Source organism: Xyrauchen texanus, chromosome 9 (genome assembly GCF_025860055.1).
Source record: "Xyrauchen texanus isolate HMW12.3.18 chromosome 9, RBS_HiC_50CHRs, whole genome shotgun sequence".
In the NCBI taxonomy this organism is placed as follows: domain Eukaryota; kingdom Metazoa; phylum Chordata; class Actinopteri; order Cypriniformes; family Catostomidae; genus Xyrauchen; species Xyrauchen texanus.
In genome coordinates, this window is record NC_068284.1 from 1,240,416 (window position 1) to 1,265,838 (window position 25,423).

General features: G+C 38.0%; 9 non-coding genes across 9 annotated transcripts; all 9 read right to left on the minus strand.

Moving 5' to 3' along the window:
- Positions 1–6,395: 6,395 nt before the first annotated feature.
- trnak-cuu (transfer RNA lysine (anticodon CUU)) lies at positions 6,396–6,468 on the minus strand. The gene has a single exon. It is a non-coding gene; the product is annotated as a tRNA-Lys (tRNA).
- Positions 6,469–7,951: 1,483 nt separating this feature from the next.
- Positions 7,952–8,025, minus strand: trnan-guu (transfer RNA asparagine (anticodon GUU)). Its single transcript has one exon. It is a non-coding gene; the product is annotated as a tRNA-Asn (tRNA).
- Positions 8,026–9,896: 1,871 nt separating this feature from the next.
- On the minus strand, positions 9,897–9,969 carry trnak-cuu (transfer RNA lysine (anticodon CUU)). Its single transcript has one exon. It is a non-coding gene; the product is annotated as a tRNA-Lys (tRNA).
- Positions 9,970–10,914: 945 nt separating this feature from the next.
- On the minus strand, positions 10,915–10,987 carry trnak-cuu (transfer RNA lysine (anticodon CUU)). The gene has a single exon. It is a non-coding gene; the product is annotated as a tRNA-Lys (tRNA).
- Positions 10,988–12,466: 1,479 nt separating this feature from the next.
- trnak-cuu (transfer RNA lysine (anticodon CUU)) lies at positions 12,467–12,539 on the minus strand. Its single transcript has one exon. It is a non-coding gene; the product is annotated as a tRNA-Lys (tRNA).
- A 376-nt stretch (positions 12,540–12,915) lies between these two features.
- On the minus strand, positions 12,916–12,989 carry trnan-guu (transfer RNA asparagine (anticodon GUU)). Its single transcript has one exon. It is a non-coding gene; the product is annotated as a tRNA-Asn (tRNA).
- Positions 12,990–13,720: 731 nt separating this feature from the next.
- Positions 13,721–13,796, minus strand: trnan-guu (transfer RNA asparagine (anticodon GUU)). The gene has a single exon. It is a non-coding gene; the product is annotated as a tRNA-Asn (tRNA).
- A 2,065-nt stretch (positions 13,797–15,861) lies between these two features.
- trnak-cuu (transfer RNA lysine (anticodon CUU)) lies at positions 15,862–15,934 on the minus strand. Its single transcript has one exon. It is a non-coding gene; the product is annotated as a tRNA-Lys (tRNA).
- A 374-nt stretch (positions 15,935–16,308) lies between these two features.
- Positions 16,309–16,382, minus strand: trnan-guu (transfer RNA asparagine (anticodon GUU)). Its single transcript has one exon. It is a non-coding gene; the product is annotated as a tRNA-Asn (tRNA).
- Positions 16,383–25,423: the final 9,041 nt, after the last annotated feature.

Here is a 25,423-nt window from a genome sequence, read left to right on the forward strand (position 1 = left end):
CCTTAGAAAATCACAATAACACATTTATGTAATTCTACAACAGTGAGAATAGTGATAAATGTAATTTAATGAAATAATATAATCAAATATATTTCATTATATTATCTGCTTTCAACCTTTGCCATTTTAAACCATCTTCAAGAAAACTTCTAGAATTTCTACTTCTCTTATCCCTTCCCTCCTCGCGCAATGAAAATAATGCGCATTTGTATTCAGACCATTGCGAAATGTATGTTTTTGTTTTAAATCAATAAACTATCTTATGATTACTTTCTCCCTTTTCTTACTCTTTCTCAGGAGAAGGAACTTTCATAATGTCAAATAAACCAACATAAATCACCTTTTTAAATTAACAGAAAATAAATTAAAGATTTTAAACAAAATAAAATAGTAAAGTGGCACAATGGAAGTTCAGACAAATGTCTTGTGTTTTGCAATAATTGATCAGTAAAATACTATTTTGTATATATATATATATATATATATATATATATATATATATATATATATATATAATTTTTATATCCTAATGTTAGCATCATTTAATAATATGATTTTTCAGTTATTATCCTCTTATACTTATCAGCATTTCATGATCAATTATTCAGTTAAATAGCAGAGACAGATGTCACTGTGCATAAACTGTATACCTCTAAAATGTTATTTTCATGGATTTAACTCAAAATAGAAATAGCTTATTAGAAATAGACACTTAATTAACTCCTTGTAGTACTCATTAATCTTTTTCTTTAAAGTGAGGGTAGTCTTTGGAAAATTTGGGGGAGTAAACAATCCAATATGTAACTCTTACTTTGCCAACAAATTAGCAATTAGATGCTGGATTTAAATTTAGACCCTCAGAATAATTTAGACATGGATATTGCCCCCATGGATGGCAGTTGGAGAATCAAACATCCAATTAGTCATATATGACTGAAATCATCGTATCAACAGAAATATAAATCCACAATTGAAATGTCAATTCAGTAATGATTACCAGCATTCATGATATTAGGAGGGCCAATCATATAACAGCCCACATACTGTATTTCTCAGTCTTTTTCCTTCTTCCGGACTTTCTCCTGCAATATAAGCTTCTTCAATAAATCATCTGGCTCAGCAAACTGCAATAGTGAGAGTCTGGTTCCAGAATGAGTTATTGAAATGACTTACACAATGCTGACAACAGAAAGGGTAAAACATAGTTAGCATCAATTTCACACAGAATAGACACATGAACATCAAGTTATTTATGATAATCAATTTAATTTTAATGTTTCTCCATGGGTTTTCACCTAGTACCAATTACCAGTTTTTCCATAGCATTATCAATATTTTTTTCAATTAAATACACCACATATTGGGACTTATTTCAATTTTATCTGGCATGACTGGTCACAGAACAAACAAACCCAAGAAAAAACTTCTCTAAGCAAATTTGAAAAGTAGAGAACATGAAATGATCTAAATTATTCTTAAATGTATTTTCTTTAATTCTAGTCTCAGTGACAGCTCTCAGTGTACCCATGATCAACCAATGCCTACACTGTATATATATAAAACAAGAAATAAAAGAAAAATATCTCATCTTAAAAGAATCTTCTTTCTATCTTTTCTAAATTCGGGGCGCCCCTCTGTTTGAGTGGAGACATCAAGACATCAACCTCTCTGTTTCTGGATCTGTTTCTATTAAGAGCACTATCAGGTCTCACTCAATCTCTCCAGTCAGACATTCCCTAGCAAAAATAATAAACACTATCTGTCTTATTTTTGTTGGTTGATCAAGTTTACACCAATAAAGTTGCACACACATGTACATTGTTCTCCAGACATATTTAAACACATCAAAAATAAAACATATAATCATGGGTTTTTAAATGTATATATCAGGACATTATAGTTTAATTTATTATTGTTAAAAATGTTATTCTCTCATATTGGACTAGACAGAACATTAAACAGACACATGAATGTGAAATTTTCACATTTAAGATTTACTTATCATATTCCAATTTCAAAATCCTTCTTTTAATTTCCCTTTCCCATTTTCTGTGGCTTTGATAACTACTGGCCTTACTAAGAGAAATACCATCCACATTCTATCTAAAGTATTTGGAGCTGACCTTTGGGAGCTGACCTTTGGGGTCACATAGGGAGGTATTTTTAAAAAGGACCCTGTCATTTTACCCTCCTCTGCATCCCTCAGTTTTTCTGGCCTGCCTCATATTTCTCAGTGAATTTTAAACTTCCTGGACATAGGTCTTACTTTATTCTTTTTACTTTTCCTGTTTTTAGTTTTTACTCTTATCTTTTTATTTATTTATTTATTTATTAACCTTTTAATCTAAATGTCTTTCTAAATCAATTTCTTTATCTTCTTCTAATATATGAATTCTTATACCCCATACATGAATACATTTCCTGTATGTTTGTCAATTTACTTTTTAGGATCAGTCCTCATCTAGATCTTAGCTTTTATTTCTTCACTGGTTCTTTCTTCATTTTTACTTGGCATATAAAAATGAAAAATTATTTTAGCACCAGTAATTTAGATAAATCAATACATTTAGAGACTAAATTAATCTCTTATTTTTTTAATGTATTTCCTTCTACACTAATCTTTAACGGCAATATTTTGAAACAATTTTCCAATTTCTTTCACCTTTACTTTTTAATACACAAAGTTCATTCACGTCACTTTATTATTTATTTATTTATTTTGCTTTCTCATTTCTTTGAGATTTTACACAGTGGACTTCTAGATTTTAGTATTTCCACTGGAGTTTTACCTTATGTAATATAACAACACTTATCTTAAATACAACCTTTGTTTAAATTCCAATTACTTAGTTGACTTCAGTTTAATGCAATACACTGGACTCAAAGCTTTATTATTTGTCCAGATAATGTGATTTCCCAAATGTAATTAAGTCACTTTACAGATCTTTATAATTTAAATATTCTTACTCATCACTTTAATATAAACTTTTTCTCTAAGCACAGTTATACCTCATGAATGTATAGATTCTCTGTTTGAAGTCCATTAATTTTATGTTACAGACTAGTTCAGAGGTCTGGCATATTTTTACAGACAGCTGCCAGTCTAAAAAAAAAATCACAAGCTAAGAGTTAACTTTCTGTTTACGCAGCCAGAGTCTTTCTACCTTGGTCACACACCCTACAATATCTCTTGAATGTATAGATTCTCTGCATGAAGTCAAATACATTTCTATGCTACAGTCTAGTTTAGGAGTTATGTTCTAGCCCATTCCAATCAACAGCTGCTAGACTAAGAACAGCCAAGACTAAATGTTTTCCAGCCAGTTTTGAGTTAACTTTTTGATTTTTTTTTTCTAATTTCGTTTTACATCTATATTATCTAACTGTTTTTATTCTTTTTCTTATTGTTTGTTTATACTCTATTAAATGTATCTTTCTATCTATATATCTTTATCATTGGTTTTATCTCCACTTTACAACCAGAATATTTATTAGGTGCCTTCTCTTCCTGTAATTATCAGCTCTCTTCTGCCTCCATATATTGATGGACAGTTGAAAATAGCCCAAATATATTTTCTCTGCTGTAAATTGCATATATACACCTCACCAGTTATGCAGCACAGGCTGATATTTTGGAACATTTTTAGTTTTCTATATTTTATCAAAGTTAATTATTCCAAAGTTTCTCAAGACAGGCTTTCATTCCAATTCTTGTAATGGGCACTTCCATACAGGCCCACTTAACAGTAGAAAACAGATCATTGCATGCAATTATTTCTTCTGGAATCAAAACCCTCTATTTATTTATTTTAGTTTTCTTATTGGTTTAGAAGAGCTTTTTGAGCGTTCTTACCACCACAGGCAAACTGGCAAGCAACACAAACCTTTATCTAAGGAAAAGTTGCTTACCTTTTAATGGTGGCCACCTGTTTGTGTTGCCTTCCCAGCCAGCCCACGATGCAATAACTTTGCTCTCTTCTGTCCCTGTTCGGGCGCCATTTGTTGTAGGTCTTTGCAAATTTTGTGAAAGATCACTCAACATCTTTGGGATTTTGATTTCAAAGGAATAGACTTTATTATCATACCATAAAGCCGAGTTGCCTGCAGTAAAACCACAACAACAACTGAAGCATCCCTGGGTTTGTTTTCACTTAAATACATCTCCTCAAACAAGGTGGTGCTTACACTTTTTTAAACATGCATTATTTATCATCCTCTTCATTGACTCTGGTCTGACCATATTAAGAGGTAACAGAACCACATTTGGAAGAGATCAATTCTCCCAGCGGTCATGAAAGCCCCCCAAGTAATGCTATTCCTGTTTATGCACATACCTTCAAATGTCACACATATATGGAGCACACATTCTTTTACGACCACAGGCCTTCATGCACACACATCAAACTGCATGTTTGCCCTTCAGACATAACTGTGGTACAAATGAACAATGTTTTCATTGATTACTCCTGATTAACTTGATAAAAATATACTACAGTAGCGCCACAGAGACACATGAGGTACCACCTTCAGGATTACGATGTGGAAGTCCATTGACTGCATGTGTGTCATACTTGATGGGTTTGAAAGGAGGCAGATTGGTTAGTGGGGATTGTTAAACACATTAACAGCAGCACTGTGCTTATTTTTAGAGATAGTACTTTGGAAGCAGATAGCTGGAGACCTGTTACCTGTTCTGAATTTCTGGACAAGTTCCCAGAAATGTTGCCGTTCTCTCTAGTCAGTGAGTGTTTGCATGGCAGGGAGGATACATTTGCACTAGTACCACATACCTGTGGCGATAGCTAAACGTTAAACCCAACATGGAGCTCAATCTCCATGACACTGTGATTAAAAGTCTCATGCTCTACCGACTGAGCTAGCCGGGCCTACGTTTTCTGTTTCTGTGTGATGTCATTTATTTGCAAATACTCAAAGTACATGCTTGAAATGAAACATCCCATTTTACAATGGAACTTCCAAAGAAATGTTGGGTTTAAGACTAGGACCAGGCTAAGATTTACTTTTATTTTTTTCTCTGGCATTTGTCTTTCCACACTTCTGTACACTGTGTAATGAAACATTTGAGGATTTGACAAGTCAGTCCTGTAATTGGTCAACCAAAATGTCAGAACATTGGTATAAAAAATGCAAAAGCATTAACATGAGATTTTCTTCCACTTTGTTGCTTTCGGTGCTCCATCTGCTATAATGTGAGGTCCATGTGCTCAGGCTATGCCTTTTGTGGCAATTAAAAACTCTCTTCTTCCCTGGGTGGGCTTGAACCACCAACCTTTCGGTTAACAGCCGAACACGATAACCGATTGAGCCACAAAGACACATGAGGTACCACCTTCAAGATTACGCTGTGGCAGTCAATGGCATGTGTGTCATACTTGATGGGTTTGAAAAGAGGCAGATTGGTTAGTGGGGATTGTTAAACACATTAACAGCAGCACTGCTCTTATTTTTAGAGATAGTACTTTGGAAGCAGATAGCTGGAGACCTGTTACCTGTTCTGAATTTCTGGACAAGTTCCCAGAAATGTTGCCGTTCTCTCTAGTCAGTGAGTGTTTGCATGGCAGGGAGGATACATTTGCACTAGTACCACATACCTGTGGCGATAGCTAAACGTTAAACCCAACGTGGAGCTCAAGCCCCATGACACTGTGATTAAAGTCTCATGCTCTACCACCTTTTCTCTCTCGGCATATATGCCATTTTTTGGTATATCTTCAAAGTACATGCCTGAAATGAATCCTCCCAATTCACAGGTGTCTGACAATAGGATCTTCCAAAGAAAGGTTCGGTTTAAGAAGAGGGCTGTGCAGAGTGTTTCTTTTATTTGTTTTTCAGTCATTTGTCTTTGCACACTTCTGTACACTGTGTGATGAAACATTTGAGGATTTGACAAGTCAGTCCTGTAATTAGTCAACCAAAATGTCAGAACATTGGTATGTGTAAAGAAATGCAAATGCTTGTTTCACTACTCCACCTGCAATAAGGGGTTGTCCCAATGCTCAGGCTACGCCTTTTGTGGCATTTAAAATCTATCGTCATCCTGGGTAGGCTTGAAACAGCAGACTATCGGTTAATAGCCAAATGCACTACTTAATTGCACCAAAGAGACAGGTGAATAGTCACCTTCTGGGTTATGATGTGGCAATCAACAGCATGTTGTGCCTCATATGTGAAAAGGGTTTGAAAGGAGACTTGAAGAGACCTATTGGTTAATGGGGATTGTTAAACACAGAAGCAGCAGCACTGTGCTTGATTTTTGTGATATTGCTTTGGAAGCAGATATATTGTTATTTATTCACCATTCTCTCTAGACAGAGAGTGTTTTAATGGCTGGGAGAATACATATTGCACATACCTGTGACAATAGCTAATAGTGACGCCCAACATGGGGCTCAAACCCACAACCCTGAGATTAAGAGTCTCATGCTCTACCGACTGAGATAGCCAGGCCTACATTTTCTGCTTCTGTGTGATGTAAGTTATTTGCAAATACTCAAAGTACATGCTTGAAATGAAACATCCCATTTTACAATGGAACTTCCAAAGAAATGTTGGGTTTAAGACTAGGACAGGGCTAAGATTTACTTTTATTTGTTTCTCTGGCATTTGTCTTTCCACACTTCTGTACACTGTGTAATGAAACATTTGAGGATTTGACAAGTCAGTCCTGTAATTGGTCAACCAAAATGTCAGAACATTGGTATAAAAACTGCAAAAGCATTAACATGAGATTTTCTTCCACTTTGTTGCTTTCATGACACTGTGATTAAAAGTCTCATGCTCTACCACCTTTTCTCTCTCGGCATATATGCCATTTTTTTAGTATATCTTCAAAGTACATGCCTGAAATGAATCCTCCCAATTCACAGGTGTCTGACAATAGGATCTTCCAAAGAAAGGTTCGGTTTAAAAAGAGGGCTGTGCAGAGTGTTTCTTTTATTTGTTTTTCAGTCATTTGTCTTTGCACACTTCTGTACACTGTGTGATGAAACATTTGAGGATTTGACAAGTCAGTCCTGTAATTAGTCAACCAAAATGTCAGAACATTGGTATGTGTAAAGAAATGCAAATGCTTGTTTCACTACTCCACCTGCAATAAGGGGTTGTCCCAATGCTCAGGCTACGCCTTTTGTGGCATTTAAAATCTATCGTCATCCTGGGTAGGCTTGAAACAGCAGACTATCGGTTAATAGCCAAATGCACTACTTAATTGCACCAAAGAGACAGGTGAATAGTCACCTTCTGGGTTATGATGTGGCAATCAACAGCATGTTGTGCCTCATATGTGAAAAGGGTTTGAAAGGAGACTTGAAGAGACCTATTGGTTAATGGGGATTGTTAAACACAGAAGGAGCAGCACTCTGCTTGATTTTTGTGATATTGCTTTGGAAGCAGATAGATTGTTATTTATTCACCATTCTCTCTAGACAGAGAGTGTTTTAATGGCTGGGAGAATACATCTTGCACATACCTGTGACAATAGCTAATAGTGCCGCCCAACATGGGGCTCGAACCCATGACCCTGAGATTAAGAGTCTCATCCTGAGCTAGCCAGACCTACAGTTTCTGTTTCTGTGTGATGTCATTTATTTGCAAATACTCAAAGTACATGCTTGAAATGAAACATCCCATTTTACAATGGAACTTCCAAAGAAATGTTGGGTTTAAGACTAGGACCAGGCTAAGATTTACTTTTATTTGTTTCTCTGGCATTTGTCTTTCCACACTTCTATACACTGTGTAATGAAACATTTGAGGATTTGACAAGTCAGTCCTGTAATTGGTCAACCAAAATGTAAGAACATTGGTATAAAAAATGCAAAAGCATTAACATGAGATTTTCTTCCACTTTGTTGCTTTCGCTGCTCCATCTGCTATAATGTGAGGTCCATGTGCTCAGGGTATGCCTTTTGTGGAAATTAAAAGCTCTCTTCGTCCCTGGGTGGACTTGAACCACCAACCTTTCGGTTAACAGCCGGACGCGTTAACCGATTACGCCACAGAAACACATGAGGTACCACCTTCAAGATTACGCTGTGGCAGTCAATGGCATGTGTGTCATACTTGATGGGTTTGAAAGGAGGCAGATTGGTTAGTGGGGATTGTTAAACACATTAACAGCAGCACTGCGCTTATTTTTAGAGATAGTACTTTGGAAGCAGATAGCTGGAGACCTGTTACCTGTTCTGAATTTCTGGACAAGTTCCCAGAAATGTTGCCATTCTCTCTAGTCAGTGAGTGTTTGCATGGCAGGAAGGATACATTTGCACTAGTACCACATACCTGTGGCGATAGCTAAACGTTAAACCCAACGTGGAGCTCAAGCCCCATGACACTGTGATTAAAAGTCTCATGCTCTACCACCTTTTCTCTCTCGGCATATATGCCATTTTTTGGTATAGCTTCACTAAAGTATATCTTCAAAGTACATGCCTGAAATGAATCCTCCCAATTCACAGGTGTCTGACAATAGGATCTTCCAAAGAAAGGTTCGGTTTAAAAAGAGGGCTGTGCAGAGTGTTTCTTTTATTTGTTTTTCAGTCATTTGTCTTTGCACACTTCTGCACACTGTGTGATGAAAAATTTGAGGATTTGACAAGTCAGTCCTGTAATTAGTCAATCAAAATGTCAGAACATTGGTATATGTAAAGAAATGCAAATGCTTGTTTCACTACTCCACCTGCAATAAGGGGTTGTCCCAATGCTCAGGCTACGCCTTTTGTGGCATTTAAAATCTATCGTCATCCTGGGTAGGCTTGAACCACCAACCTTTCGGTTAACAGCCGAATGCAGCTAACCTGATTGCACCACAGAGACACATGAGGTACCACCTTCAAGATTACGCTGTGGCAGTCAATGGCATGTGTGTCATACTTGATGGGTTTGAAAGGAGGCAGATTGGTTAGTGGGGATTGTTTTTAGAGATAGTACTTTGGAAGCAGATAGCTGGAGACCTGTTACCTGTTCTGAATTTCTGGACAAGTTCCCAGAAATGTTGCCGTTCTCTCTAGTCAGTGAGTGTTTGCATGGCAGGGAGGATACATTTGCACTAGTACCACATACCTGTGGCGATAGGCTAAGCGTTAAACCCAACGCTGGAGCTCAAAGCCCCATGACACTGTGATTAAAAGTCTCATGCTCTACCACCTTTTCTCTCTCGGCATATATGCCATTTTTTGGTATATCTTCAAAGTACATGCCTGAAATGAATCCTCCCAATTCACAGGTGTCTGACAATAGGATCTTCCAAAGAAAGGTTCGGTTTAAGAAGAGGGCTGTGCAGAGTGTTTCTTTTATTTGTTTTTCAGTCATTTGTCTTTGCACACTTCTGTACACTGTGTGATGAAACATTTGAGGATTTGACAAGTCAGTCCTGTAATTAGTCAACCAAAATGTCAGAACATTGGTATGTGTAAAGAAATGCAAATGTTTTGGACTGAGATTTTATTCCACTTTGCTTGTTTCACTACTCCACCTGCAATAAGGGGTTGTCCCAATGCTCAGGCTACGCCTTTTGTGGCATTTAAAATCTATCGTCATCCTGGGTAGGCTTGAAACAGCAGACTATCGGTTAATAGCCAAATGCACTACTTAATTGCACCAAAGAGACAGGTGAATAGTCACCTTCTGGGTTATGATGTGGCAATCAACAGCATGTTGTGCCTCATATGTGAAAAGGGTTTGAAAGGAGACTTGAAGAGACCTATTGGTTAATGGGGATTGTTAAACACAGAAGCAGCAGCACTGTGCTTGATTTTTGTGATATTGCTTTGGAAGCAGATAGATTGTTATTTATTCACCATTCTCTCTAGACAGAGAGTGTTTTAATGGCTGGGAGAATACATCTTGCACATACCTGTGACAATAGCTAATAGTGACGCCCAACATGGGACTTGAACCCACAACCCTGAGATTAAGAGTCTCATGCTCTACCGACTGAGCTAGCCGGGCCTACGTTTTCTGTTTCTGTGTGATGTCATTTATTTGCAAATACTCAAAGTACATGCTTGAAATGAAACATCCCATTTTACAATGGAACTTCCAAAGAAATGTTGGGTTTAAGACTAGGACCAGGCTAAGATTTACTTTTATTTGTTTCTCTGGCATTTGTCTTTCCACACTTCTGTATTCTACTTTCTTCCACTTTGTTGCTTTCATGACACTGTGATTAAAAGTCTCATGCTCTACCACCTTTTCTCTCTCGGCATATATGCCATTTTTTGGTATATCTTCAAAGTACATGCCTGAAATGAATCCTCCCAATTCACAGGTGTCTGACAATAGGATCTTCCAAAGAAAGGTTCGGTTTAAAAAGAGGGCTGTGCAGAGTGTTTCTTTTATTTGTTTTTCAGTCATTTGTCTTTGCACACTTCTGTACACTGTGTGATGAAACATTTGAGGATTTGACAAGTCAGTCCTGTAATTAGTCAACCAAAATGTCAGAACATTGGTATGTGTAAAGAAATGCAAATCAGCTTGTTTCACTACTCCACCTGCAATAAGGGGTTGTCCCAATGCTCAGGCTACGCCTTTTGTGGCATTTAAAATCTATCTTCATCCTGGGTAGGCTTGAAACAAAAGACTATCGGTTAATAGCCAAATGCACTACTTAATTGCACCAAAGAGACAGGTGAATAGTCACCTTCTGGGTTATGATGTGGCAATCAACAGCATGTTGTGCCTCATATGTGAAAAGGGTTTGAAAGGAGACTAGAAGAGACCTATTGGTTTATGGGGATTGTTAAACACAGAAGCAGCAGCACTGTGCTTGATTTTTGTGATATTACTTTGGAAGCAGATAGATTGTTATTTATTCACCATTCTCTCTAGACAGAGAGTGTTTTAATGGCTGGGAGAATACATCTTGCACATACCTGTGACAATAGCTAATAGTGACGCCCAACGTGGGGCTCAAACCCACAACCCTAAGATTAAGAGTCTCATGCTCTACCGACTGAGCTAGCCGGGCCTACGTTTTCTGTTTCTGTGTGATGTCATTTATTTGCAAATACTCAAAGTACATGCTTGAAATGAAACATCCCATTTTACAATGGAACTTCCAAAGAAATGTTGGGTTTAAGACTAGGACCAGGCTAAGATTTACTTTTATTTTTTTCTCTGGCATTTGTCTTTCCACACTTCTGTACACTGTGTAATGAAACATTTGAGGATTTGACAAGTCAGTCCTGTAATTGGTCAACCAAAATGTCAGAACATTGGTATAAAAAATGCAAAAGCATTAACATGAGATTTTCTTCCACTTTGTTGCTTTCGCTGCTCCATCTGCTATAATGTGAGGTCCATGTGCTCAGGCTATGCCTTTTGTGGCAATTAAAAGCTCTCTTCCTCCCTGGGTGGGCTTGAACCACCAACCTTTCGGTTAACAGCCGAACACGATAACCGATTGAGCCACAGAGACACATGAGGTACCACCTTCAAGATTACGCTGTGGCAGTCAATGGCATGTGTGTCATACTTGATGGGTTTGAAAGGAGGCAGATTGGTTAGTGGGGATTGTTTTTAGAGATAGTACTTTGGAAGCAGATAGCTGGAGACCTGTTACCTGTTCTGAATTTCTGGACAAGTTCCCAGAAATGTTGCCGTTCTCTCTAGTCAGTGAGTGTTTGCATGGCAGGGAGGATACATTTGCACTAGTACCACATACCTGTGGCGATAGCTAAACGTTAAACCCAACGTGGAGCTCAAGCCCCATGACACTGTGATTAAAGTCTCATGCTCTACCACCTTTTCTCTCTCGGCATATATGCCATTTTTTGGTATATCTTCAAAGTACATGCCTGAAATGAATCCTCCCAATTCACAGGTGTCTGACAATAGGATCTTCCAAAGAAAGGTTCGGTTTAAGAAGAGGGCTGTGCAGAGTGTTTCTTTTATTTGTTTTTCAGTCATTTGTCTTTGCACACTTCTGTACACTGTGTGATGAAACATTTGAGGATTTGACAAGTCAGTCCTGTAATTAGTCAACCAAAATGTCAGAACATTGGTATGTGTAAAGAAATGCAAATGCTTGTTTCACTACTCCACCTGCAATAAGGGGTTGTCCCAATGCTCAGGCTACGCCTTTTGTGGCATTTAAAATCTATCTTCATCCTGGGTAGGCTTGAAACAAAAGACTATCGGTTAATAGCCAAATGCACTACTTAATTGCACCAAAGAGACAGGTGAATAGTCACCTTCTGGGTTATGATGTGGCAATCAACAGCATGTTGTGCCTCATATGTGCAAAGGGTTTGAAAGGAGACTTGAAGAGACCTATTGGTTAATGGGGATTGTTAAACACAGAAGCAGCAGCACTGTGCTTGATTTTTGTGATATTGCTTTGGAAGCAGATATATTGTTATTTATTCACCATTCTCTCTAGACAGAGAGTGTTTTAATGGCTGGGAGAATACATCTTGCACATACCTGTGACAATAGCTAATAGTGACGCCCAACATGGGACTTGAACCCACAACCCTGAGATTAAGAGTCTCATGCTCTACCGACTGAGCTAGCCAGACCTACAGTTTCTGTTTCTGTGTGATGTCATTTATTTGCAAATACTCAAAGTACATGCTTGAAATGAAACATCCCATTTTACAATGGAACTTCCAAAGAAATGTTGGGTTTAAGACTAGGACCAGGCTAAGATTTACTTTTATTTGTTTCTCTGGCATTTGTCTTTCCACACTTCTGTACACTGTGTAATGAAACATTTGAGGATTTGACAAGTCAGTCCTGTAATTGGTCAACCAAAATGTCAGAACATTGGTATAAAAAATGCAAAAGCATTAACATGAGATTTTCTTCCACTTTGTTGCTTTCGCTGCTCCATCTGCTATAATGTGAGGTCCATGTGCTCAGGGTATGCCTTTTGTGGAAATTAAAAGCTCTCTTCGTCCCTGGGTGGACTTGAACCACCAACCTTTCGGTTAACAGCCGAACGCGCTAACCGATTGCACCACAGAGACACATGAGGTACCACCTTCAAGATTACGCTGTGGCAGTCAATGGCATGTGTGTCATACTTGATGGGTTTGAAAGGAGGCAGATTGGTTAGTGGGGATTGTTAAACACATTAACAGCAGCACTGCGCTTATTTTTAGAGATAGTACTTTGGAAGCAGATAGCTGGAGACCTGTTACCTGTTCTGAATTTCTGGACAAGTTCCCAGAAATGTTGCCATTCTCTCTAGTCAGTGAGTGTTTGCATGGCAGGGAGGATACATTTGCACTAGTACCACATACCTGTGGCGATAGCTAAACGTTAAACCCAACGTGGAGCTCAAGCCCCATGACACTGTGATTAAAAGTCTCATGCTCTACCACCTTTTCTCTCTCGGCATATATGCCATTTTTGGTATAGCTTCACTAAAGTATATCTTCAAAGTACATGCCTGAAATGAATCCTCCCAATTCACAGGTGTCTGACAATAGGATCTTCCAAAGAAAGGTTCGGTTTAAAAAGAGGGCTGTGCAGAGTGTTTCTTTTATTTGTTTTTCAGTCATTTGTCTTTGCACACTTCTGCACACTGTGTGATGAAAAATTTGAGGATTTGACAAGTCAGTCCTGTAATTAGTCAATCAAAATGTCAGAACATTGGTATATGTAAAGAAATGCAAATGCTTGTTTCACTACTCCACCTGCAATAAGGGGTTGTCCCAATGCTCAGGCTACGCCTTTTGTGGCATTTAAAATCTATCGTCATCCTGGGTAGGCTTGAACCACCAACCTTTCGGTTAACAGCCGAACGCGCTAACCGATTGCGCCACAGAGACACATGAGGTACCACCTTCAAGATTACGCTGTGGCAGTCAATGGCATGTGTGTCATACTTGATGGGTTTGAAAGGAGGCAGATTGGTTAGTGGGGATTGTTTTTAGAGATAGTACTTTGGAAGCAGATAGCTGGAGACCTGTTACCTGTTCTGAATTTCTGGACAAGTTCCCAGAAATGTTGCCGTTCTCTCTAGTCAGTGAGTGTTTGCATGGCAGGGAGGATACATTTGCACTAGTACCACATACCTGTGGCGATAGGTAAACGTTAAACCCAACGTGGAGCTAAAGCCCCATGACACTGTGATTAAAAGTCTCATGCTCTACCACCTTTTCTCTCTCGGCATATATGCCATTTTTTGGTATATCTTCAAAGTACATGCCTGAAATGAATCCTCCCAATTCACAGGTGTCTGACAATAGGATCTTCCAAAGAAAGGTTCGGTTTAAGAAGAGGGCTGTGCAGAGTGTTTCTTTTATTTGTTTTTCAGTCATTTGTCTTTGCACACTTCTGTACACTGTGTGATGAAACATTTGAGGATTTGACAAGTCAGTCCTGTAATTAGTCAACCAAAATGTCAGAACATTGGTATGTGTAAAGAAATGCAAATGTTTTGGACTGAGATTTTATTCCACTTTGCTTGTTTCACTACTCCACCTGCAATAAGGGGTTGTCCCAATGCTCAGGCTACGCCTTTTGTGGCATTTAAAATCTATCGTCATACTGGTTAGGCTTGAAACAGCAGACTATCGTTTAATAGCCAAATGCACTACTTAATTGCACAAAAGAGACAGGTGAATAGTCACCTTCTGGGTTATGATGTGGCAATCAACAGCATGTTGTGCCTCATATGTGAAAAGGGTTTGAAAGGAGACTTGAAGAGATTGGTTAATGGGGATTGTTAAACACAGAAGCAGCAGCACTGTGCTTGATTTTTGTGATATTGCTTTGGAAGCAGATAGATTGTTATTTATTCACCATTCTCTCTAGACAGAGAGTGTTTTAATGGCTGGGAGAATACATCTTGCACATACCTGTGACAATAGCTAATAGTGACGCCCAACATGGGGCTCGAACCCACAACCCTGAGATTAAGAGTCTCATGCCCGACTGAGCTAGCCGGGCCTACATTTTTTGTTTCTGTGTGATGTCATTTATTTGCAAATACTCAAAGTACATGCTTGAAATGAAACATCCCATTTTACAATGGAACTTCCAAAGAAATGTTGGGTTTAAGACTAGGACCAGGCTAAGATTTACTTTTATTTGTTTCTCTGGCATTTGTCTTTCCACACTTCTGTATTCTACTTTCTTCCACTTTGTTGCTTTCATGACACTGTGATTAAAAGTCTCATGCTCTACCACCTTTTCTCTCTCGGCATATATGCCATTTTTGGTATATCTTCAAAGTACATGCCTGAAATGAATCCTCCCAATTCACAGGTGTCTGACAATAGGATCTTCCAAAGAAAGGTTCGGTTTAAAAAGAGGGCTGTGCAGAGTGTTTCTTTTATTTGTTTTTCAGTCATTTGTCTTTGCACACTTCTGTACACTGTGTGATGAAACATTTGAGGATTTGACAAGTCAGTCCTGTAATTAGTCAACCAAAATGTCAGAACATTGGTATGTGTAAAGAAATGCAAATGCTTGTTTCACTACTCCACCTGCAATAAGGGGTTGTCCCAATGCTCAGGCTACGCCTTTTGTGGCATTTAAAATCTATCTTCATCCTGGGTAGGCTTGAAACAAAAGACTATCGGTTAATAGCCAAATGCACTACTTAATTGCACCAAAGAGACAGGTGAATAGTCACCTTCTGGGTTATGATGTGGCAATCAACAGCATGTTGTGCCTCATATGTGAAAAGGGTTTGAAAGGAGACTAGAAGAGACCTATTGGTTTATGGGGATTGTTAAACACAGAAGCAGCAGCACTGTGCTTGATTTTTGTGATATTACTTTGGAAGCAGATAGATTGTTATTTATTCACCATTCTCTCTAGACAGAGAGTGTTTTAATGGCTGGGAGAATACATCTTGCACATACCTGTGACAATAGCTAATAGTGGCGCCCAACGTGGGGCTCAAACCCACAACCCTAAGATTAAGAGTCTCATGCTCTACCGACTGAGCTAGCCGGGCCTACGTTTTCTGTTTCTGTGTGATGTCATTTATTTGCAAATACTCAAAGTACATGCTTGAAATGAAACATCCCATTTACAATGGAACTTCCAAAGAAATGTTGGATTTAAGACTAGGACCAGGCTAAGATTTACTTTTATTTTTTCTCTGGCATTTGTCTTTCCACACTTCTGTACACTGTGTAATGAAACATTTGAGGATTTGACAAGTCAGTCCTGTAATTGGTCAACCGAAATGTCAGAACATTGGTATAAAAAATGCAAAAGCATTAACATGAGATATTCTTCCACTTTGTTGCTTTCGCTGCTCCATCTGCTACAATGTGAGGTCCATGTGCTTAGGCTATGCCTTTTGTGGCAATTAAAAGCTCTCTTCGTCCCTGGGTGGGCTTGAACCACCAACCTTTCGGTTAACAGCCGAACGCGCTAACCGATTGCGCCACAGAGACACATGATATATCACCTTCAAGATTACTCTGTGGCAGTCAATGGCATGTGTGTCATACTTGATGGGTTTGAAAGGAGGCAGATTGGTTAGTGGGGATTGTTTTTAGAGATAGTACTTTGGAAGCAGATAGCTGGAGACCTGTTACCTGTTCTGAATTTCTGGACAAGTTCCCAGAAATGTTGCCGTTCTCTCTAGTCAGTGAGTGTTTGCATGGCAGGGAGGATACATTTGCACTAGTACCACATACCTGTGGCGATAGCTAAACGTTAAACCCAACGTGGAGCTAAAGCCCCATGACACTGTGATTAAAAGTCTCATGCTCTACCACCTTTTCTCTCTCGGCATATATGCCATTTTTTGGTATATCTTCAAAGTACATGCCTGAAATGAATCCTCCCAATTCACAGGTGTCTGACAATAGGATCTTCCAAAGAAAGGTTCGGTTTAAGAAGAGGGCTGTGCAGAGTGTTTCTTTTATTTGTTTTTCAGTCATTTGTCTTTGCACACTTCTGTACACTGTGTGATGAAACATTTGAGGATTTGACAAGTCAGTCCTGTAATTAGATAATTTTCATTTAGCCTTTTTTTAATGTGCAATCCCTTTAATGTGATGAAAATCATCAATATATGATAATCATAATTCTAAGTATTATGACATTTGTTTGTTTTAATACTTTTGCAGTCTTGTCAAATAAACGATTTTGTCTTTAGAAAATGTAATTAACACTTTGTTAATGTCATTAACACTTTGTCAACATATAGCAGAGATACAGTACATTGCCACAACGATACAATATACAATTTAACAATATATACGCTTGAATATTTATTAGATTCAAGGTTTATACAAGGCCCCTTAATAAAACCTAATTTTAAATTTGTATTTTCTGCCTATTATTTCATTATTTAGGCTTTAAAGGGTTAAGCTTTATGCTTTGAATAAAAGGTTTGTCGAACAAAAACAATTATTATACTATTCATTGAAATAAGAGCATTTCTCCTCAATGTTACAAAAAATAACCGGGCTTATGTGGTTGGGCAAAGAAGATATTTATATTTTAATTTGCTTGGTACCCTTTCTGAAAGTTTAAAGTACTTTTAAATGCTTAGCGTTGGATATGCGTATGTTTACAGGTCTTACAGTAAAGTACAATACACATATACGTGCATTTATATACTGTCTAAATATATATTTATATATATAGAGAGAGAGAGAGAGAGTAGACCCCGAAGCCGCCGCCATTTGCGCCATTTAGAATTTCAGCCGCCGCCAGCCAATAATTTCGTAAGCCAAATTGAGCCGCCATCTGATAAAGTTTGGCTGAGCCGGCTAGAATTATTTGCATCAAATAATAATTCTATCACATAGTGACATACACACACGAAATATATAAACAATACACGAGATCTATTTTCCCACTGGATTCATAACAGCACAGTCTTGTGCTCGTTGCTACTGATACACAGACTCACAGTGAATTGATCGACCAATTAAAATTGCTCGCTTTTCCGTACAGAAGAAACGATGCATTTTTTTCTCAGCACTGAGGTGAAATGGCGGAAAGAAGCAAGCAAGGTAATTTTGATCTCACTTCTCACATACTTTCCTAATTCCTACTTACTTTTTTTTAACTTAGGCCTACCCAGACTTTTGTTAAATCTTCAGGGCACGGTTGCACAAACACCTGAATCAAATATTGATGTTATGAACCAAATATTCTGGAACGGAGAGATTTATAGCACTGAACGTGATATTACTGCAGTAACAAACCACCGTTTCCACATTGCCAATTCACGACGCATGCTTCAGTGTACATTGAAGTGAAATGTGCAAAACTTTGTCCAAAATAATACTGATAACAGTGTGTGTTTATATTAAGGCGAGACACGGCAGGCAAAAACATCGTTTTTTTTTTTACTGGTCAATTTTGAGATTTTTGGATATTTGTCTTCAATAACATGTCTTCTTTCAGACTTGTGGTGAAAAAAAGTCCGAAATACACATTTACTACACTTCGTCTGTTTGCGTCTGTAGATTTCTCATAAATTCAACAAAAGTTTGCGTTCTTAATCAACATAGCCTACTTCTCCGCGATCTCTGCCGTCACTCACCCTCTCATCACATGCACCGTTAGGAAACTCTCTCTCTTCTGTATAATCCTGTTGGATCCAAATATGGTCATTTCCTTTTTATCAGCAACCAATCGTGAAAGTAAAAAGACTGAATGCGCGATCTCATTGGCTGATGATAAATCTTTAAAGCCCGTTTTCTCAAAATAACCTTTCTCTCATACTCCAAGTCCGAAATCTCCACTTCAGTAGTACCTAGTTATATTATGAAGACATTTACAGAGGGATTTGTAAATATATTATTCCTAGCCTGATATATATAACATTTTATTCCAAAAAACATGGCGAAAATCATTATATTCTGATTTACAGGATAACAAAAGTAGATATCCATAAATCCCTCTGTAATTTCTTTCCCATCTAATATGTGAACACAATGAAAAAAATATTTTTAACCTGGCTTTATCCAATACTCAGATTTCGTTTTTTAAAATATATGCAAATTAGCACATATTTAATTAGATATTGCCTAATTTGCATATTTAAACATTAAATTAAAGAAAACTTGTAATACATTTTTTTCTCATCTTAAATGTAACTAATCAACTGGGAAAGTTTCATGGTGATATCTGCTAGTTAAAAATTTTACCCTATTCACCCGTAGTGTCTCGCCTTAACTATAAAGTTGAACAGCGAATTACTGTACATGTCATAAATATATGCATAACGTTACTCCGTGAAGTTTGACAAGTGTGCATTCTTACACAGCATCAGGGACATTATTCACTAACGTTACATTGGCTATTGAATGCGCCTAGCACTATAGCAAATATGTACATACGTTGTGAATGTAAAATCTGGTGTTTTCTTTATTACATTGTATTGCATTTTGTAGAAATATAGTGTAAGCCATGCATTGCTTGGAAATATTGAGATCTAGTAAATCAGTATAACATAGACATCTGTAGACATGAAGTGGCAGCTTCAGCCATTTGCAGCTATGAAAAGTTTGGCGGCTGCAGCAGCCATTTAGGTTTTGGCTGAGCCGGCTAGCCAGCCAATAACTTCATCAGCCAGCCATTATTCTCAAAACAAATGGCTTCGGGCTCTAAGAGAGAGAGAGAAACTTACCTCTGTTTCAACGTCGTCAAAAACAAAGGATTTGTAGTAATAATCTTGAATCAGAAGAAACACTTGTGTGCCGAACTAAATGTTTATTATAACACCCGCTCCAGCATCGCTCTTCTGCTGATTGGTCCATTCCTCTTGGCAACCAGGTAGAGACGCGCACCTCATTGGCCAATTTATCGAAAATTCCTAGTAACGGAATGGGCCGTGATTGGTCAATTCTTGGTAGAAACAAGGTAGTGACAAGCGTCTGATTGGTTAATTCTTCGAATATTCTTGGTAGCGATGCGTGCCGTGATTGGACAATTTCTGGATGTCACTACCCTTCTGTTCCAGAGGCCTGTTAACTAGCTGCTTCTTGAGCATTCAAATTGATGTGGTATGCTTGAAAAGTTCTAGTTTCCTAGTAATCGTAAATAAGTAATTAAATAAAACACAAACACCACAGCGTGGAAAGAATGCTAACTCCTTCCCTTTTCAGTGCTCAGGGTCTCAAGCAAAAGTGCAACCGGTGCATTTACTTGGAAAGTAGCAAATGTGACAGCACAATAGTGGTCACAAAGTTCCAGTAAGATCACACAGGAAAAAGTTGTCAGAAGTTGTCACAACATTTGCAGCCAATCACTGTGCGAGATTCTTTAAAACCTCTTAACATTTACAACATTTGAACGATCAGAGTACAGGGAATGTCGGAGGGCACATTGCTGCTTTTCACCACTGGGGGCAGTCTGTGTCAATTCAGTTTCCAATCTGAGCTGAAAGTTTACAACATTTGACGATGACACACTCACACTCTTGGAAAGTGTCAATGACCCTCAGGGAGAGTGTCAGAGGGCAATAGAGTTCACAACTTACCGTACGACAAGCAACAGTTTATTTGCTGTTGTTGTAGGTTTTTGCCTTAATCTGTGAAGAATCACTCTCAAATTCTTAGGTTTTGAGTCATTCTGCAGAGCAACTAACCAACTCTGGGTTTCGTTCACTTAAATACATCTCCTCAAACAAGTTGGGGCTTATCCTTTTTTAAACATGTATTATCTATCATCCTCTTCTTTGACTCTGGTCTGACCATATTAAGAAGTAACAGAACCACCTTTGGAAGAGATCAATTCTCCCAGCGGTCATTAGAGCCCCCCATGTAATGCTTTTCCTGTTTTTGCACATACCTTCAAATGTCACACATATATGGAGCACACATTCCATTATGACCACAGGCCTTCATGCACACACAGTAAACTGTATGTTTGCCTGTCAGATACAACTGTGGTACAAATCAACAATGTTTACATTGATTGTACCTGATAAAATCTCCTACATATCCCCTCTTTGTGACTTTTTAGAGTCACAGCCCTGAGTGCAGTTTCATAATTCAGCCGCTTTAACTATGCTATCTAGTGACTCAATTAAGTCTCACCATTGCACTACCAATGACCCCTTTATGCAACCGCACTCCGGCGGAGATTACAGAACCAAACATCTCTACTCAAATTGTTTTAAGAGCAGAGTAAAATATTCTGTCTCCATTTTCTTTTAATATATAAGCATGTTATAATCCTAAATGTGCAATTGGTTCAGCTTTGATTGTGATGGTTCAGCTCTAATTGTGTTTGCCATAGTCTTGAGGAGTACATAATCAAAACATTCATCATATCATTAAAGTGTAATGTAGATGTCTTCAACCCAGATACTTTATGTATCGTAGAGGGTCACCCGTTGGGGAGAGGTTAGGCTAGCACTTTCACCCAGGGTATTTCTCATCTTTATTCATCTTCTTTGTCTTCATTGGAGGTACTTGCATCTTGACATCTTAGCAATTCCATTTGCTTAACTGTGGCTTTAATAACTAATGACCTTAATAAAGGCATCATACAACAAAATACTAACACTCCTATTACTATTGCAATTCCCAAAAACATTCCTAATTTAGCAAACCATGCTCCCCATGCGCCTAACTTTAAATCAAACCAATCCCACATTTGATTATCTCTTCCAGCATTTGATTTAACTTCGGTTCTTAAGCTTTTTAACTTAATCATGACTTCACTAAATGTTCCTCCTGGTGCAGTATTGTTTGGTATGAAAGTACAACACTGATCTCCAAACATAACACATACACCCCCTTGTTTTGCCAGTAACCAGTTAAGAGCCTGTCTGTTTTGCCATGTCATTCTACTTGTTTCATGTACTTGCTCTCCTAAAGCAGATTAAGCATCATCAGTGTAATTAATAAATCTCTGTTGATTATAGTAAATATAATTGATCCACTCTGTATTCTTATTTTGTGTAATCCAAATGAATATTGATTATAGCCCTGCTTTGACCTCATCTCTAGCCTTAAATTCATTAGGTATACCCCTAGGCTGACCAATTGAGTCTAAAAACACATTAGGGTCTGTTTTATATGCCCTTTTCGTTCTGTTCATATCTTCCTTTATGAATTGTCATGCTTCCCACTGTGCCATTGCAATTTCCAGAATCAATCATACTCTAACACATATCCCTTTCCATCCTAGTGGTAAAGATGCCTTAAGTTGTTCTTTTCCACAGACCCAGAAAAAATCTGCCACCACTAATGTTTTATCTTCATATAATTATATTGACGGTAATGCTATAGTTTGATTTTCACATTTTTCTTGATATATTTTTATTCCCTTTCTCAATCCTTGTGCTTGAAGTTCTGGGGCTCTTACAGGTACATCTGAGTGCCAAGCATTTGTTTTATCTAGGTTCCATGTAGTAGCACATTTTCCCATAAATTCTCCCAAATCATGAACTCCTTCAGGTTTACTATAACACTCATATTCTTGGCTATAATCTATGTCATACCATTTGGGGATTTCTACCTTTCCTTTTTTATTTTAATGTTTTCTTTTATATCCCCATATCTACACCAATCTCCCCAATGTGGTTTATTGAAGTGATCCTTAAGAATGGAATTTCCCAGAAATGTCAAACATTCTGCTGGGCAGTATGGTCTAAAATGCTTTCTTAAATGACAAAAGTTTCTATTAAAGTTGGCACATTTTGTATTATAGTAGGCAGTTTTCCATACCTATCTCTTTTGCTGTAAAAGTTGCCCATTCATACCATTCATTATTTTGCACTGTTTCCCATAACCTATCTAATTTCCTAATATTTCCATTACTATTGATATTATTTTCAATGTTTCTACGTTGTTTTGTTATCTTTTGTTTTTTTACCTAATTCTTGATTTGTTTGTGTTATTTCTGAATTGCTACTGGGTTTGACTGAGGGCTGAAAAATCAATGATAGGGAAGTCTGGTTGACTTCCTGAGTAATAGTGTTGGCTGTGGCTTGAGCTTGCATTGCCAGATGCAATAGGTATATGATGATCATCACACATGTTATTGGATTCATTCCTATTGCTTTGTTGATCTTCTCTGCTTTGCTCCACTCCCTGTGTAACTCTTTCTGAACTTTTGACATTCTGTACCTTTTCCTCTTGTGTCTCTGGTCTTACCACACTTTCTTTTGTATCGTCGGGTTCAAGTTTTTCTCCTTCTCCTTCCTTCCTTACTTTGGGTACCCTTGTACAGTGGTACAAATGATACCAGGTGGTACTTCCTTCCACTTGGGCTGCTGTTGGAGTAGCTGTCACCACTTTGTAAGGTCCCTCTCTCCTGGGCTCATTCCACTTTCTTCTGAATACTCTCAAATAGATTTGATCCCCTGGAATGACTGGACAAGATGTCTCAGGCTCTTTTCTCTTTTCCTGTAAATAAATAGCTTTATGTATTGTAGTTAGTTTTTTCATATACGACCTCAGTTCCATTTTCAATTGCTCTAGAGGGGGTCCTTTGTACGGACCTCTGCAATATGGCACAGGCATGGGTCGACCCTTAAGCATTTCATGCGGTGTTAAATGCGTGCTTCTGTTAGTTTGCATGCGATAACTCATTAGCGCAATTGGTAAAGCATCAATCCAGTTGAGTTTAGAACTTTCACATATTTTGTTAAGTTTGGCCTTGAGGGTACCATTTACCCTTTCCACCATCCCTTGGGATTGTGGGTGATAAACACAGCCTAACCTCTGTTTTATTCTTAGTTGCTGTAATACTTGCTTTACAGTTTTTTTAATAAATGCTGACCCATTATCTGAACTTATTTCTGATGGTATTCCAAATCTAGGGATTACTTCCCTTGTTAGAAATGTAATAACTGTTCCTGCCCCCTCATCTGCTGATGGTATTGCTTCTACCCATCTGCTAAATCTGTCTTATTACCACAAGCATGTATCTTTTGCCTTGCACTCGCTTTATCATGTCCACATAATTCATTACTAGGTGCTTGAATGGTCCTTCTGGTATTGGTATGTGGCCTATTGGCGTGGTTGTTCCTTTCCTAACATTGTTTTTGGCACAAATTTCACATGTGGACAGAAATTCATCTACCATTGCATGTAAGTATGGTGACCAATATCCTTGCTGCTTAATTTTTTGTACCACTTCCCCCCTTGCGCAATGGTCAAATCCATGCACATCTGTAATAAGTATGTTTAATAGTGTAGTTGGTGCTACTATCTGTCCTTCATGTGACTTTCTTGGCTCCTCTTTGATGCCACATGGTCTGTTCATATGGACTTGCTTGTTGTTGAATTCTGATTATATCCTCTATCTGAGGTTGTGGTTCTATTAAAATTGCTGGAGCTAATACTGCCACCTTACATCCTGATGCTTTTTTAGCTTCTAAATCAGCTTTGTTGTTACCCTTAATGATATAATTGTTTCCTTTTTATGAGCCTGACATTTGATAACAGCTAATCGCTTTGGTAACATCATAGCAGAAATTAACTGACCTATCTGTTGAGTGTGTTGGATGGGAGTTCCATCACTCTTTTTTAAACCTCTTTGTTTCCACACAGCCCCAAATAGATGACATACACCATGAGCATAAGCTGAATCAGTAAAAATATTTGCTATTTGTCCTTTTGCTAATTGGCATGCAATTGTTGGAGCTTTTAATTCTGCTAATTGAGCAGAACATGGCTGTACACAATGTTGAGATATTACTGGTATAAATTCATCCTTGTCTTTCTTTATGACTAAATAGCCTGTATGAGTTCCTATATAATCTCTGAAACCATCAACAAAGTAAATTACTTCTGCTTCAGAGATCGGTGTTGACTCAAGATCCTGTCGCAACCTAGTGAAGGCCAATGAATTAGCCACACAATCATTTGGCTCACCTTCAAGCCAGAGGAATCAATTCAGTTGGATTGATTGTATTACATCGTTTAATGGTAATATCTGGATACGTCAGCAGTGATGAGTATGCTAAAATACGGGCTTGCGTTAAAACCAATTTTCCTTGTTCTAGTAACTCTACAATTTTGTGATGTGTGTAAATGATTACTGGGTACCCCATAGTCAACGTGGATGTCTTCTCATAAGCAAAATATAATGCTGCAAGGCCTTGTTGGTAACATGGTGGGTACATTTTCCAACTTAGTGCTATAGTACGCTATGGGTTGTTTTTTCCTGCCACTACATGTCTCTTGCATCAATACAGCTGATGCATAGCCATCAGTTCTGTTTGCCACATACAGGTGAAATGGTATAGTGTAGTCGGGATTACAGAGGGCAGGTGCTTGTTGTAATTCTTTTTTTTATAGATTCAAACGATATCATTGCATCTGAATTCCATTTTAATTTAGTATTTACATTTTGCAATCCTGCTTGTTTCATGATCTCTCTTAGTGGAGCTGTTTTTACTGCATATCTCTCTATCCAATCAGAACTAAAGCCTGTCATTCCTAAGAAGGTCATCATCTGCCCTACTGTTTGCGGCAATGGTGTTTTACTTATGCCTTCTAAATGATTTGGA